This window comes from Falco rusticolus, chromosome 4 (genome assembly GCF_015220075.1).
Source record: "Falco rusticolus isolate bFalRus1 chromosome 4, bFalRus1.pri, whole genome shotgun sequence".
Classification (NCBI taxonomy): Eukaryota; Metazoa; Chordata; class Aves; order Falconiformes; family Falconidae; genus Falco; species Falco rusticolus.
In genome coordinates, this window is record NC_051190.1 from 23287514 (window position 1) to 23301746 (window position 14233).

At 41.4% G+C, this 14233-nt stretch overlaps 1 long non-coding RNA gene across 28 annotated transcripts in view; it reads right to left on the bottom strand.

Moving 5' to 3' along the window:
• The window catches only part of LOC119147883, a 206755-nt gene that overhangs the window by 167679 nt on the left and 24843 nt on the right, over positions 1-14233 (bottom strand). For all 28 annotated transcript variants that reach the window (XR_005104200.1, XR_005104204.1, XR_005104202.1 and 25 more), the window contains exon 2: positions 11268-11454. This is a non-coding gene — a long non-coding RNA (uncharacterized LOC119147883). The remainder of the gene's footprint in view (positions 1-11267; positions 11455-14233) is intronic.

The window sequence follows — 14233 nt, forward strand, 5'->3', positions numbered from 1 at the left end:
CAAACCACTTTTCCACTTTCCATTCCAAGAAAATGTAAGCTCATCAACAAGAATACAGTGCTCATGACGGAATACAGCCCCAGGCACCAGCAGTGGGCAAGAAAAAGACCCATCTTTTAGAAGAAGGAAATGAGCAGACTTCAGGAACATTCCCACAGCATTTACAAATGCATACATCTTCCTGATGCACCAGCCATTAATTCAGAGCCTGCTGTACATAAACTGTCTGAAATTAGAGGATCCAGCATTACAATTTCTTCTCCTCACTAAAAGAAAACGCACCAAAGAAAATTATTATCATAACACTGTGAAACCCAATGAAAATGCATGTATCTAGTATTATTGGAAACTTTTACATTCTTATAAAAATATTCTCCCCATTTTTATTTGACATTATTTTATATTAAGGCATGAAGGGGAAGATTCTTCAGTTCTTAGGTATATTAAAGCCTGGGCAGGCAACACGGGCCCTGCACTATTTTGCTTATCTCATCTGTTACATATGGGCATAGAAGGAAAAGGCAGGCTTGACCTGCCTGAAAGAAAACAAATATGTAAAGTGAAATTGAGCACATTTTCTTTCATTCCTAGCATGGAATCCACTAGATCACACTGTACCTCTTGGTCATATGTTCTGCCTCTGATTTCTGTAATTAAACACGTGTAAGGGAACACAAGTGTAAATATTACGAGCCAGCTATTAACACCTAACCACACACTCTCTCTCACACCTTCCTCAAGAACGGAGAAACAGTCTCTCCTGTTGCAGAGTATCTGCTTACACCAGTTTAGCCAAGGAAAAGTGTTTCACTGCCAATTAGCAAAGCAAACTGCTAGAGAACGGAGGCTGCAAACACACCTAAGTGCCCACCGACTTTTGTGTCAGAAGCATTGATTCTTCTCCCTCTTCCTCCTGCCGGTCTAGATTTCCAGCCTCTACCCAGGAGGTGCGTATTTCTTGTCCCCACAGCATTAACAATCCCTATGAAGAGAGGCAGAGTCTAGAAAGAACCCAAAATAAGGCCAGACAGGGAAGCACCAAATTGTGATATGAGAAGTCAGAGAACAGTTGAGAATCTCTGACAGCCATCTCTGCAGCCCTGCTCTGATGGAGGATCTCCACACCACTACAAGCTGGAAAAGCCTTTCGATGTGGTTTAAGGAGGCTGAAAGTAACAGCCTCAGCCAAATGTGCCAGTGGACGTAAGCATGGTCACAGGAAGAAAAAGAAAGGAATAAAACCTCTGTATCCCACTAATGACACCTTAAATCCCATACTGCAAATGCACATGCAGAAGTTGAAAAGGAAAGAAAATAAAGCCCAGGCTGAGAGTCATCTTTAACAAACCCTAGGAAATGTGAATAATATGTTTGCACCACATTTCTTCACACTAATAAAGCCAGCTGGGTTGTAGTATCTTCTACAGGCTGAAGATTTTCCTACCTTTTCCCAAGAGAACTGAAGGCACCCAAATCCTTCTGGAGTTTTGAATGCTTCAATTTAAAGTAAATTGATCAACAAGAGACAGAAAGCATGCCAAGAACAAAGCAAATTCTTAATTATTCAAACACCATTTGTTTTGTTCTAATGAAATTATAGTTCAATAATTAGCTATTAAAAGTCTGCAACAGGTCCCAGTTCTCACAGTTTGCCTCTAGCTTCAGCTCCCATTTGTATTACCATCTGATCACTCCTACCATCAGTTATATTTAAGTCTTTCCATAGTTCCATAAACATGCAAAGCTCTTTAGAAGAGAAACACTATGTTTTCAAAGACATGCTGAAGTAAGTTACATGTAAAAAGAAATTTAGGGGTAGAAAACTGTCCTATAAAACTAAGCACATGCTTGTTTTATAGCAATTCATTCCAGAATCCATTGCAACAACAAGACCAAGATCGATATCCCATCAGTGAAGATTTCCTGGGCACTTGGTGAAGGTTATAATCCTACACCGCTGCTGACACACTAGCACTGCCTGGGAGACTGCCTCACTGCATCCCCAGGATCTGGCATAGAAAAACCACACCCCTGTAAAAGCCATCTCCAAATCAGTTAATTATCACACTTTATAGAGAATCTTACAACCATTCAGCACTTCACATGCTCAGTGTAATTCAAAATAAACTCAAGGATCTTTATGACTACAACATGACCCTTTTTGTTTCTTTTCTGTATTTAATCTTGCACCTTCACTGTTGAAAAGCTGCCTATCTCACTGTGTTACACATGCATCTCAGAAGGTTTAAGTTTTCCATTCCAACCTATTCCCTCATAGCTCTACTCAGCAGCACCTGAAATCATAACGCAGCAGTAAGGACCCCCTGCACAGAGCTGCCCCTCTCCACACCCCCTACAGTTTAAACAGGCACAGGGAAAGGAAGAATTATTCCTGCTTTGCAGGTGTCAAACTGAAAGCAAAGTGAGAAGTCTTACATTTTAAGAAATGAGAGGAATGGTTAAGGAAACAATAGGAAACTTGCTTTCATTTACCAAGTTATCTGCATGGTCCTGGCTAAGTCAAAGACCTGGAAACAAAATCAAAGCTGAGGATGCCACTGAGCTCCAGCCGCTCACCAGCAGCCATGCTCAGGGGCCCTGGGGCAGGACGACCAGCACATATTCACTGCGCTGCAAAAATAAAGGCGAGCACACTACGGAATAACCAGTCTGAAATACAGTTAATATAAAACCAGGAGAAAATGCAAGATGCCTGTTAGAGGATTACAAGCCTGGCATTACTTTAGAAATAACACTGACGTGAAAAGGCTAAGGAAACCTAGAGGTATAACAGAAATCTGGTCTTTGAACTGAACAGTTATCAAGTCTCTACAACGTAACCCCATGTCCTCACATAAACTGGAAAAGCTCTTTGGTACATGTGACCAAAGGATGGCAGTAATGTCAGACACCAGAAACACAAATTATAGACCTGAAAGAGAAAGAACTACAGCAACACATGAGAATTCAATAGAGGAAAAGCCTGTAGAAGGTTACAAACAAATTAAGAGATAGTACAGAGGAAGAGAAGGGACTAGTGAGATTTAGAAAATGTTTGCTGACATCATGACAAGACCCGGAATTTAACACACAACTAGGCAAAACAGCAGCAAGTGTACAGTAATTAAATAGTTGGCTAAGAAAGAGAGACACTGATCAATCAAGTAAATCTTTCCATACTTTGTGACTTTAAGGGCCAATTTCATCCCAAATGTTTCCTTTTGATCAAGTTGCACCAAGAATTAATTTGTCTCTGTAATTCTGTATGAGGCTTGAGGCTCCAAGGCTCAGGAGTTATCGTTTGGGAATAGCAGGCAACAGCATTAAAAACCTCCACGCTATACATCATTGCTCGCGGGTGGCACATCTCTGGGCAAAGGCACCCACGCCTCGCACCGCTATGCCATCGCGAAGCAGAGCTACATGGGGAGCTGCCCTGGGGCAGCCAGCTCTCCATCCCCATCCTGCCACCCAGGAAGGAGCTGGTGGGAACCGCAGCACCGACGCTCCAGATGAGCAGCAGCTCGGCCCATTCCTCCCAAAAGGCCAGAGGAGCTGGGTGGCCAGGACGCTTGGAGGGGCAGGTGGGTCACACTGCCCTCCATGGGGGAGGGATGCGAAGCAGCATGGCACCCCGCGCGGAGCCAGCCCGTATCCAGCCCAAGCAGAGGCTGCAGCACAAGAGCATTTTCTGGCCCACAGGCTCTGCTGAAGCTATGCAGCTCCCCCTGTTGAAATCAAAGCTTATTCATTGGGATTATTTTTATTTGGGTTTTTGATGCTTCACGTCAAAGTTCAGAACTGGCTGGTCTTCCTTGCAGCATAGAAAACTCCCCAACTAATGCGGTGGTTCTCAAATTATGGGCTGTTCAAGTGACAGAGCTAGTGCTCAGCCCACTACTTGCTATGGAGATGCTCAACACGTTCCTTTAAAGAGATAAATAAAGCAGGTCACAGGAGAGGCATCCTTAGAATGAGACAATCCACTTTTTAAGAACATTTATTCCTTGAATCATTTTTTTCCTTGATATTTTCTTGAAAAATTCTTTCCCTGAATCATTTTCTTATTTCTAAGATTTTGTCCATTTCTCTGTGCTTTGGCAAAGAAATTAAATACTGAAAAGTTTCTCAGAAAATACCTATTGTTTAAAAAGATAGTTTTCAGCAATTTGTAACATCTTTGATCCAGAACAGTTACTGATCCTGGGTTGGTGAGGGTGGTGGTAAGGCATTACAAAACAGCATTTTGTCTGAAGTGCCATAGGAACAACACTAAGCAGTAAGAACTTGGTCAGGTCTTATGCATAACACAGGCACCGCAAATTCAGTTTGTGCTGTAAACACAGTAATTCTGATTGAATTAGGTCAAGCACTTTAGAGATGGGGCAAAACAGAAGGAAGAGAGGAAAGACAAGAATTCCAAGTAAACGTGATTTTAAAGTTGCCAATGATAACGCTAAAAGAAAAAAACCTCAACTGCCCCTCTGGTTATTGACAATTACCAACATTTCAATTGTGAGAGATTCTGAATCAGAATTCAGCTTGACTTCTGATAACATTATACCATACCTTCTCTGATAAACTGTATGGATTAGACTTCTTGAGCCTCTCTGTATTCCACATTTTCCATTTTTAAATCACTTCTGTAATTATTCTCTAAGTACACTTCATCATTGTTTCTCAAGCAAACAGAAGCAGAGGTATCATTCCTGTTCCAGACTCATGCATACACAGTTCTCATGTGTATGGGGCCTCTACGCAGTATATACTTATTTCACTTTTAAAGGCAATTTCAGCCACATCACCACACCGAGAGCTCATGCTGAGCTCTCGCAATCTCTTTGATAAGTTCTTTTCTACAAGCACAGCCTCCGTTTCCCATTTTTTTGGAAAGTGAAATATGTGTTCAGTTATGCTTTTCTTCACAATTTAGATAATTATTGCATATTAGCCATTTCTTCGTTGTAATTACTCTTCAACTGCTAAGTTAAAAAGTAAAAATGTTGTGCTTTAGTTTTCCCCAAATTTCCATTATATGAACCCTTTTACTTAAATCAATTAATAGCAACTCTTGAAAATGATGTCTGGTGAAATTCTTCTTTCATATATTACTCAAAATTCCTATTGTTACTACTGTACTGATGAGTCCTTGGGATGGAGGTAAGAAAGCTCCACACAAACTGAAAACAAAAGTTAGTGGCTTCCTCAGCCAGTTCACAGAGTTCTGTACCTTTGGGGCTGACGGGTAAAACAGCATATGGGTAAACAGACAGGGACAGATCTATACAAAGGCAAAAGAGTGGTTATCATGAGAGGCACTGATCTCAAGACACCAGCTGTTTCAGTACTGGTGCAGGAAAGGTTAATGGAAAGCCTCGAGAGAGAATAAAAACGACCTTTACCAGTAAAGGAACAGCTTGAAAGAAGACACCGCACACCTTGGAAATTCAACAGTTAAAAAGCCAAAGGAAAAAGAGATTTCCAAGGAGAAGGCATCTGCCATTGCACACAGGCAGTGGTGAGGAGGGAGAGAATGCCCCACTGCAAGAGAAAACATTGAACTTGTTGGACCAGAGGAAGCATCTCTGCTTTCCTTCTGCATTTCTGATGTGAAATCCTGCCAGGCTGAGGTCACAGCCTCTGCAATACGGGAGAGAAGACAGAAGCAGCTCATCGCATTGAAGAGGGAACAAGTATCAGCTGTGTACATGCATTTAGTGCTCCTCCTCGATCTGTGAAGTGTGTCAAGGCATGCATCCTGATTTTGGCTGGGATAGAGTTTATTTTCCTCCTAGTAGCTGATAGTGCTGTGTTTGGGATTTAGGATGAGATTTACGTCAGTAACACACTGATGTTTTAGTTGCTGCTGAGCAGTGGTCAAAGACTGCAGCCTCTCATACTGCCCTGCCAGCAAGCAGGCTGGGGGGGGCACAATGAGCTGGGAGGGGACACAGCCAGGACAGCTGACCCAAGGGCCAAAGGGATGCCCCATACTATTTGACATCATGCTTATATATAAACCAGGGGAAAGCTGGCCAGAGGCCACTGCTCAGGAACCGGCTGGGCATCAGTCTGCAGGTGGTGAGCAACTGCACCGTGCATCACTTGTTTTGTATATTTAATTCTTTTATCATTACCTTCATATTCTATCCTATTAAATAGCCTTTATTTCAACCCACAAATTTCACTTTTTTCCCCCTCAATTCTCTCCCCCATCCTACAGAGTGAGGGAAGTGAGCGAGCAGCCATGAGCTGTCTGCCGGGACAGTCTTTTTGGCACCCAACACAGGGCCTGAAGTGGTGAGACCAGATCTGACCACAGCATGTTAAAACAAGCTTGTTACAAGTTGCGTTATGTAACACCTTACTCACTGTTTATGTTCTCTGTTGAGATGTTCATCACCTCCAGAGGCTGGGCTACCATTATCATTTTGTTGTAGTTTGTAACAGTGGCTTATGACATAATAAAATTGCTGTTTGTAAGACTAATCTGGTATTTGTACTCAAGCATTGCCATCATCTCTGTATTTCAGGAACAAACCCTCAGAAACTAATAACACCACCTTTTACCTTTTCTCCTCAGAGCCAATCTGTGGGTGAGATCTTCCTCCACCTTTCCCTTCTCTATCCCAGCCAAAACCAGGGCAGCATGTCACTCTGTGAAGCACTGCTTCCCTCTGAGAAACAGGACCCAAATTCTGCCATATCACAAATTTTGAGACTGCTTAGTAGAGTTTTACTTTAGTCTCTTCAAATTTAAAGCTATTATCCTTGCTTTATCCTACGCTTTAGCAAAGCTGTGTACTAAGCATAAAGTGAAAGGGTATTTAAGCTCTGGTATTTGGATTTAATTACCCCTACTCCATCGTGACATGGAGCAAAGCTTTTTTCAGAGCTTTGTTTTTGGTAATCACGAAAATAGAAGACTAAGGGCCAAAACCAAACAAACAAAAAAAAAAAAAAACACCCCAACAGATGGATAGCAATATTGACAGCCCTGAACCCTGAAAAATCACCAGTCATTCTCTGTAAGGATCACAGTGTTTGAATTGCATTTTAATTGCTTTGCAAGCTTCTAAAGTCCCTTTAGGTCATAAAGGTTTTCATACTGTCTGGTTACAAAAAGAAACACTAAATATCATAAGATCAGTGATAAAACTGAAAATATTGAAGTAGTTTGCATAATTAGTACATTATCTTCATGTTGGAGCCAAGAATCCTCCTTCCATCAGAATTTTAAAGTTTACATAACCTCACAGTTGTACTTTTAAACTTCCAACATTTAGATTAGAAATGACAAAACCTATTTTCTCCTCAATTATTAACTGAATGTAAGGAGTGCTGTCTGTTGAACTCAGGAGAGCAGATTCTCAGACTCCGACCCATTGTCAACCATTTTAAGCCGACAAAAATCTTTTCTGGAGCTTGATGTTACTTCCCCTTTTAGTAATATTTATGCTTAATTAGTATAATTAATATTTACTCATATAATTAATAAATTCTTGCACAGCAAGTGTGATAAAAGGTATTGGAATTAGGATCAGAGGCTAAAAATATAGAAGCTATATTAGACAGCCTGGGGCCCCAAAAGACAGCAACGTACTACAAAACCCTGAGAAAACTTGATGACAGACAAGAAAACCAGGAGAAACAGAATTAACACAGAAAAATCAGAGGCAGAAACAAATAGCAAAACCAAATAACTTGGATCCTGAAGTTCAGGAACGGTTTTCTTCTCCTCTGAGCCTGTCCTGCTCTTCGCTCCTCAGACTCTGCTCCTAGGAGCAGCTCCCAGCCCACACCTGCTCCGAGCAGGGCTCTGTCGGGGAAGCCAGCCTGCCCTCGGAGCGCAGCCTCCCTAGGGCTTCCCTCTGCTCTGCCTCTCCACGTTAGGCAAAATGTGCAAACCCAGTCCATCTTCCACACTAAATAATTAAGTACAGCATGAATAAAAACACATTATCCCCCACCTATCAGGCTTCCAGAGATTTTATTGTTTCTTTTAAGTAGCCTTTCACGAGCTGTACTTCACAAAATAGAAATTCAAACTCAGAATTGCTTGAGGTAGTTTGGAAACCTTCAGCTCTGCAGATCTATTTGTGCAAGAAAGACTCCTGACATTAATAAGAAGGTAACAAATTATTAGTTACTCTTAAAGCCTTAAATTATTAGTATTAAATTGCTCCGGAAAAGATACGAGAAATTCAGTTGTATGAGATACACAAGATAATTTTTTTTAAAAAAAAATCATAATACAAGGTCATAAAAAGGAAGGAATTGCTATCTTCCCTTGAAATAAAACCAAATCCAACAACTTGATGACACATTCCAAAGAGAAAAGGTAAACATTTTCCATTTGCTCAAATTATTTTTCCATCTGCGAAGACGCAAAGATTTTTTTATTCCAACCTAATAAAAGTATTCAGACAGCTCCCAACTCCTTCTCAAGGTCTAAATAATCTCACTTTTGTGATTCAGAGGTAAAATCAATGTTTACAGTATTCAATTAATCTCCAGACAGGTGACAGAGCTAATAACATCTCGGTTGGGTAAATGGAAAAAAAAGATTAAGACCAGCCACAGTTGCCTGTGTCATCATCCTTTGCTGCCAAGACTGGGAAGTGGTTCCAGAGCAGCTTCTTACTTTGATGGCCATTTAGTCACATTGAGTAAGAAGAAATAAGCCCAGACAGCTGGAACAGCAGCACGGCTCACCCGCAGCCATCCTCTCCCTGCACTTCAGAGTGTGTCATCATCACAGAAATGTCACGAGTAACTTAAGAATTGACATCTCCAGCCAATTGAAAGTAAAAGTCAGTGATGTTACTGGGCTTGATGATTAAAATAGCAGTCACAGTGAGCAATCATCTAAAACTGAAAATTGTATGTTTAAATTAATGCTCAAAAAAATCAGCAAAGTATTCCATAAATCAAGCTTTTAATTGCTGACCTTTTGAAACCAGGCCTATATAGACTGTCTAGACTGGACAAAGGAACGAGAAACTGTGCATCAAGAGTGTTTGGCTGGCTGGGTTACAGCAAAAAATAGTTGATGTCAGTCCATATCCACCACCCATCCACAGAACCCCGAGTCTTGCATAAACACTGCCCAGTGGACGTGCTCCGGTAATCTCACACGGGTTATGAAACAAGCAGTATCTCGAATCAGACATTTGAAGAAACTCTGCAGAACAACAGGCTTTAACACACTTCCTAATCTTCTCTTCCAAAACTTAACAGAGCTAGATTTTCTCCAGATTCCCCAATATTTACGTATGGGTGCAGTTATCCAAACAAGTTTACAACACTGTTGCAACACCTGTCTAAATACTGATAAAGGTTTATTTAACACAATATTTATTCTCCTTGTAACAGAGATAGCCATTTGAAATGCATTTAGAACATCAAACAAAGCACAGACAATAGAAAACAAAACACAAATTGCCATTATCCAAGTATCAAAATCATCTCAATCTGCTTCCTGCACCAAAGTTTTGACAGTAGTGAGAGAAAAGGATATTAAATTAAACCCCAACAGATTTTGTTGCTACAGGTGAGAAAATGGAAAAAAGATGATACTTCAGTTGGACTTCAATTTTTCACCTCAAGCACACCAAAAAATAAATATTTTTTTTTTAAAACAATCAGTTATAGATGATGCTTACAACTAAAGGAAGTTTATCCAAAGATCAATGACAGCATGGTATATGTTATTGGCCTGTCTCAGCCTCTATGCTAGCTATATCATTGTCAAACTTAATTGTGGTTACTTGAAGTGAAACAAACGCATTAAAACATGCTGCCATATTACGTTAACAGATCTGAAGTTGTATGTGTCATTCCATTACACTACATCTTAAACCGATTTAATACTGTGTAATACAACATGACAAATTAGTAAACAAAGGATAACAAGCCTGTCTACTTGATATCAAGTTAGTTAGCAAGTTCAGAACATTTTATATAGAAGGAAAACCCATCCCCCTCTGCTGACTGTTTGAAAGGTTTTTTTTCTATATACCTGGCCAAGGTATTGCCCTAGTATTTGCATTTCTCTTGACTTTCTAAGTAAAACATTCCTATAGCAGCCCTGTAAGGCAAGTAGAACCATTTCCCATTTCACAGACAAGAGGTTAAGCAACAGAGGAAGCCTAAAGGATATATCCAAAGTCAAACAAAAAGCCTTTGCGAGCACTGTTTCCCCAGCTGCTAGCCAAGCCTCTTTAACCACAGGACAATTCTGTATTAAGTCTTAGGATTGCAAAATCACAAGTTGGATTAGGAAAGAATTATACTTGAAAGAATTAAAGTATCAAGTATGCAATAGTTGCTTTTTTGCACATGCCACCCAGCCATGCACACACATCCTTGGCCTCATGAGCAGTCAACCTCACTCTTCCCATCTGAGCCAGGCTGCTGCAGTCACACAGCAGACAAGATATCGAGCAACATGAGCAAAGACCACCACATGCTAAAGACTGTTTGGGGAAGGTATCACTATATACTACTTCCATATCTATACCCTTCCTCAGGTATATGGTACTAGACACCGCACATAAAAAGATAAAACAGAAGAGACTGCAGACTAACAGACAGACCTTCGGCTTGAACCAACACTGCTACCCCTACAACGCAGAGAAAGAGCTTCAGAAGCCAAACATTAAGTCTAATGAGAGAGAATAACTTATGCTTTGAAGTGAGGCCAACAGCATACCTGGTAAAACAGTGTGTCACAGTGACAACGAATTCACTGTAGAAAAGCAGATACTAAAAGCTTGGTAATAAAACACCAGCGCTCACTGCCTGGTCCTCTGGTGCCAGCGGGGTCTCAGGGACCACTCTCACCTGGCACAGGCAGCACAACCATAGCAGAAGGCTGGGGTTCAAGATCCACAAGACCCTAAACTCAATCCCAGCTGACAGTGATCCTCCTGAGATGGTCCAGCACATGGGTGTTTCCAGAGGGGTAATGAACAAGGAAAGAGATAACTGCCAAATGCTCCTTCCCTGGCATTCTAAGAAGCACATCTCCGAAAACCCAGCAGAAAACCCAGAGTGGGATACGCTCCCTCCTGGAAAGAGGTTTTCACACCCTATTTGAACATTCTCCTGACCCTAACCCCACACTAAACAGACCCGGCAGGTCTCCACGGCGCAGCAGAGGACTGAGCAGGCAGACACTGCTACAATTGAGCAGAAGACTGCTTTATCTTAATCTGATTATGGGTGGAAAATAACATGCAGGCTTCTGTGTGGCATAGACTCACCTCCGACTCCTACAGTGCAGGGCTGAGCGGTAGCGTAGCAGTATTCTGACAGCCTGATCCACTGCTTGTGGACAAGATCATCATAAGCCAGCACAAGCACAGTCCCGCTGAGTGTGGGAATCGATCCCGTTCTGCCTTTCTTTTAGCCCTTCGTTTGTAGCTGCCAGTCTTCTTCCATCTCCATTTTCTGTAGAGAAAGTCAGAGGAGTTCAATCAGTATACAGGGTAAGGAGACAAAGGCCAATCACCGTAATTCCCACTAGAAGCCAGGTAGGGAGACTTACAGCCTAACAATGAGGGAAAAAAATAGATTCTAAAGAAAAGCAAATCTCCCCAAACTCAAAGAACACCATGCTGCAGAAGGCCAAAACAAGTGCTCAAAGCTGCATTTCAAATCCATGGGTGGACATTATCTCAAACATTGGTTTGAGAACAGAAAAGACTCCTCAAATTATTAAACCGATTTCAGGTGAGATCCTTCTGCCAGACCCATGAGAAGATTCTGCACTCCACAGCAAATCTAGCCTCCCAGATGAGAAAGGAACAAGACCAGCACTCTTGACCCCAACAGCTTTTAACGCTTACTTCACCCCATGCCAAACCAGGCCTGGAATTCAAAATCCAACTTCCAGCAGCTTGGAAGCAAAAGCAGGAAAAGAGAGGGAAGGGCCAGCTGGGCAAGGACTTGCACTACTGGGAAACCATCGGTCTGCCTTAAACTCCGAGCAAGATGGTTTCTCCAGCTCAAGGCTGTGCTTGGTGGCTGCTGTTGGGTGGCTCTGCTGCCTGAGCAACTGATGCACCAAAGCTTGGCACACTTGAAGATGGGGCAATTGCAGCATTGATTTGATAAGCTTCAGTAAGGAGAACACCATGTATTTCAAAGCCAAAAGGCAGCTCTAAGGCAAGTTCAGTCCCACCACTCCATTTTCATCTGGACTGGAGCTTTAGTCTGGCCTCATCCAATGACTCATGATCAGCATCTTTAAAATTCAACTAGAAACAAAGATAAAGCCATAAGTACAGACATACTCAAAGCTGCAGACTTTTCTATTTGCTTTTTTTCAGCCAACAGTTTGTCACTATAGAGTCAGACTACTTAAATAGGTTTTAAATCTTGCAGACCTTTGAAGACTTCCCGTCACACAGAGAACAACTGTAGCAGACTGAAAGTTTTGGCAGTTTATAGTTATCTGTTGGGGTTTCTCTTACAGATAATTATAAGAGATTCTCTTTTACAGTTCAACTAATTACACAACTTCCTTTGTCCATTAATGTCACTGATACTCTGGCCTCAGCCCTGCAAGGGTGCCCTCGTGGAGATGGAGAAACAGAAGAAACCATAAGAGTCCTGTTATCTTTAAAAACCTTGAAAAATCCAAGACTCCCGGTACTTTCATCACTGTTTTCCTAGTCATATTGGTTCCAGGCAGAGAAAGCAATTAAGTGCACGCTGCTATTTAAAAGCGCAGGGATAAACACACTGAAATTAAACAAAACAACTAATCTAGTAAGTATAAAAGCATAGTTTATATCTTTGACACAGCTACATTTCATCTCAGTGCAAAGAAACTGAATTTCATTTCCTAAAGATCAAATAGCTTTCAAATCTGGAAAAGTCTGAAGTCCAGATCTAGGAATGAACAGAAAGTGGAGATTTCTTTTTAGTTTCTATGGAAGCAATTCTTTCAGTTTTATTTGTAAAACTGGCTAAACTCATGAGTCAGACTTTTCTACTGGAAGACTTTGTAACATATGTAGATACTGTAGTCTAAGGAAAAGCACTATTCTGTGTTGAGTGGCCATGACAATCCATTAAATGAAGCAACTATATTAGGAAAATATGTCTGCTGTTTTATTAGCTGTTCTGAGGCAGACATGATGATCTGAGCCTAGAAGATTTATACAGACAGTATATTTTATTAGATCAAGTACTGAAACCGGGGAGAAAAAAAAAAAAGACAAGCTCTTAGACACATGAGCCATGCAGACAGTTGTCCCCATTACAACAGTCAGTCTAATAAAATATATTACTTCTTACTATAAACCTTCCTTCTCTGTAATTTTCATCATTGCTAATGCAAAAACTTTTAAAGTGACTCATACTTTTTTTTAATTTTCTCCTTTTCTGAAAAGTTACACATCAGCCACACAAGAACTCCAGTACACAGGAGACTGCTGGAGCACATCAGACACTTAAACCTGGCACCAGTGCTGCATTCGCTGTTCACAGTCACTGCTGCCTCCAGCTGCATCAGCAGGAGGATGCCACTGCCTCTGGGGCAGAAAGCATAAGGCTGCTCCCGTCCCTGTGACTCCCCACAGCTCAGTCTTTGCCACCAGGAAAACATGCAAAATCCCTATTGATTTTCAGAGTGCTACACCACAGTTTCTCTCATTGCAATTCCTGAATTTCTTGTTTGTTCCTTCCCAAACATGTACTGCCAAGATACTTTACCTTAGCAAGCAGTGTAATAACCTCTGCACTGACAGGAGATGGGTATCTTGCTCAGCTGTGTCGAAGGTTCACTTAAAAATACACTCTGTGACCTTGATGCAGATTTAATCTGTCATTGTACACTCAGTTTAGCTCCAATCTCGCCTTTTTGCAGTCCTGTCCTAAAAAAGTCAACTAGATATCTTTTCATTCACTTGCAACATACTGAGTGACCTTGGCAATAGTCTAATCTATCTTGGCAGATTTAAGATAGAGAAAACAAGCAGTAGAGACAGACCTGCTGGTTTCTGCTATTGATCAGTGACTTGAGTGAAAGCTCATTATGAGCAGAAGGAACGTGTCAGGTACAAGTTCTCCTACAGAGCAGCAGCAAGCGAGATGAAGAAACTCCTAACCAAAGAAAGGATGGTTGTGCTTTTGCTTTTGGCAGAGGGAAGGAAAAAAAGGGCAAGGCAAGAAAGGAGGAGCAGACAACACTTCAGGTCTACGTAGGCTGCACATCAGGAAC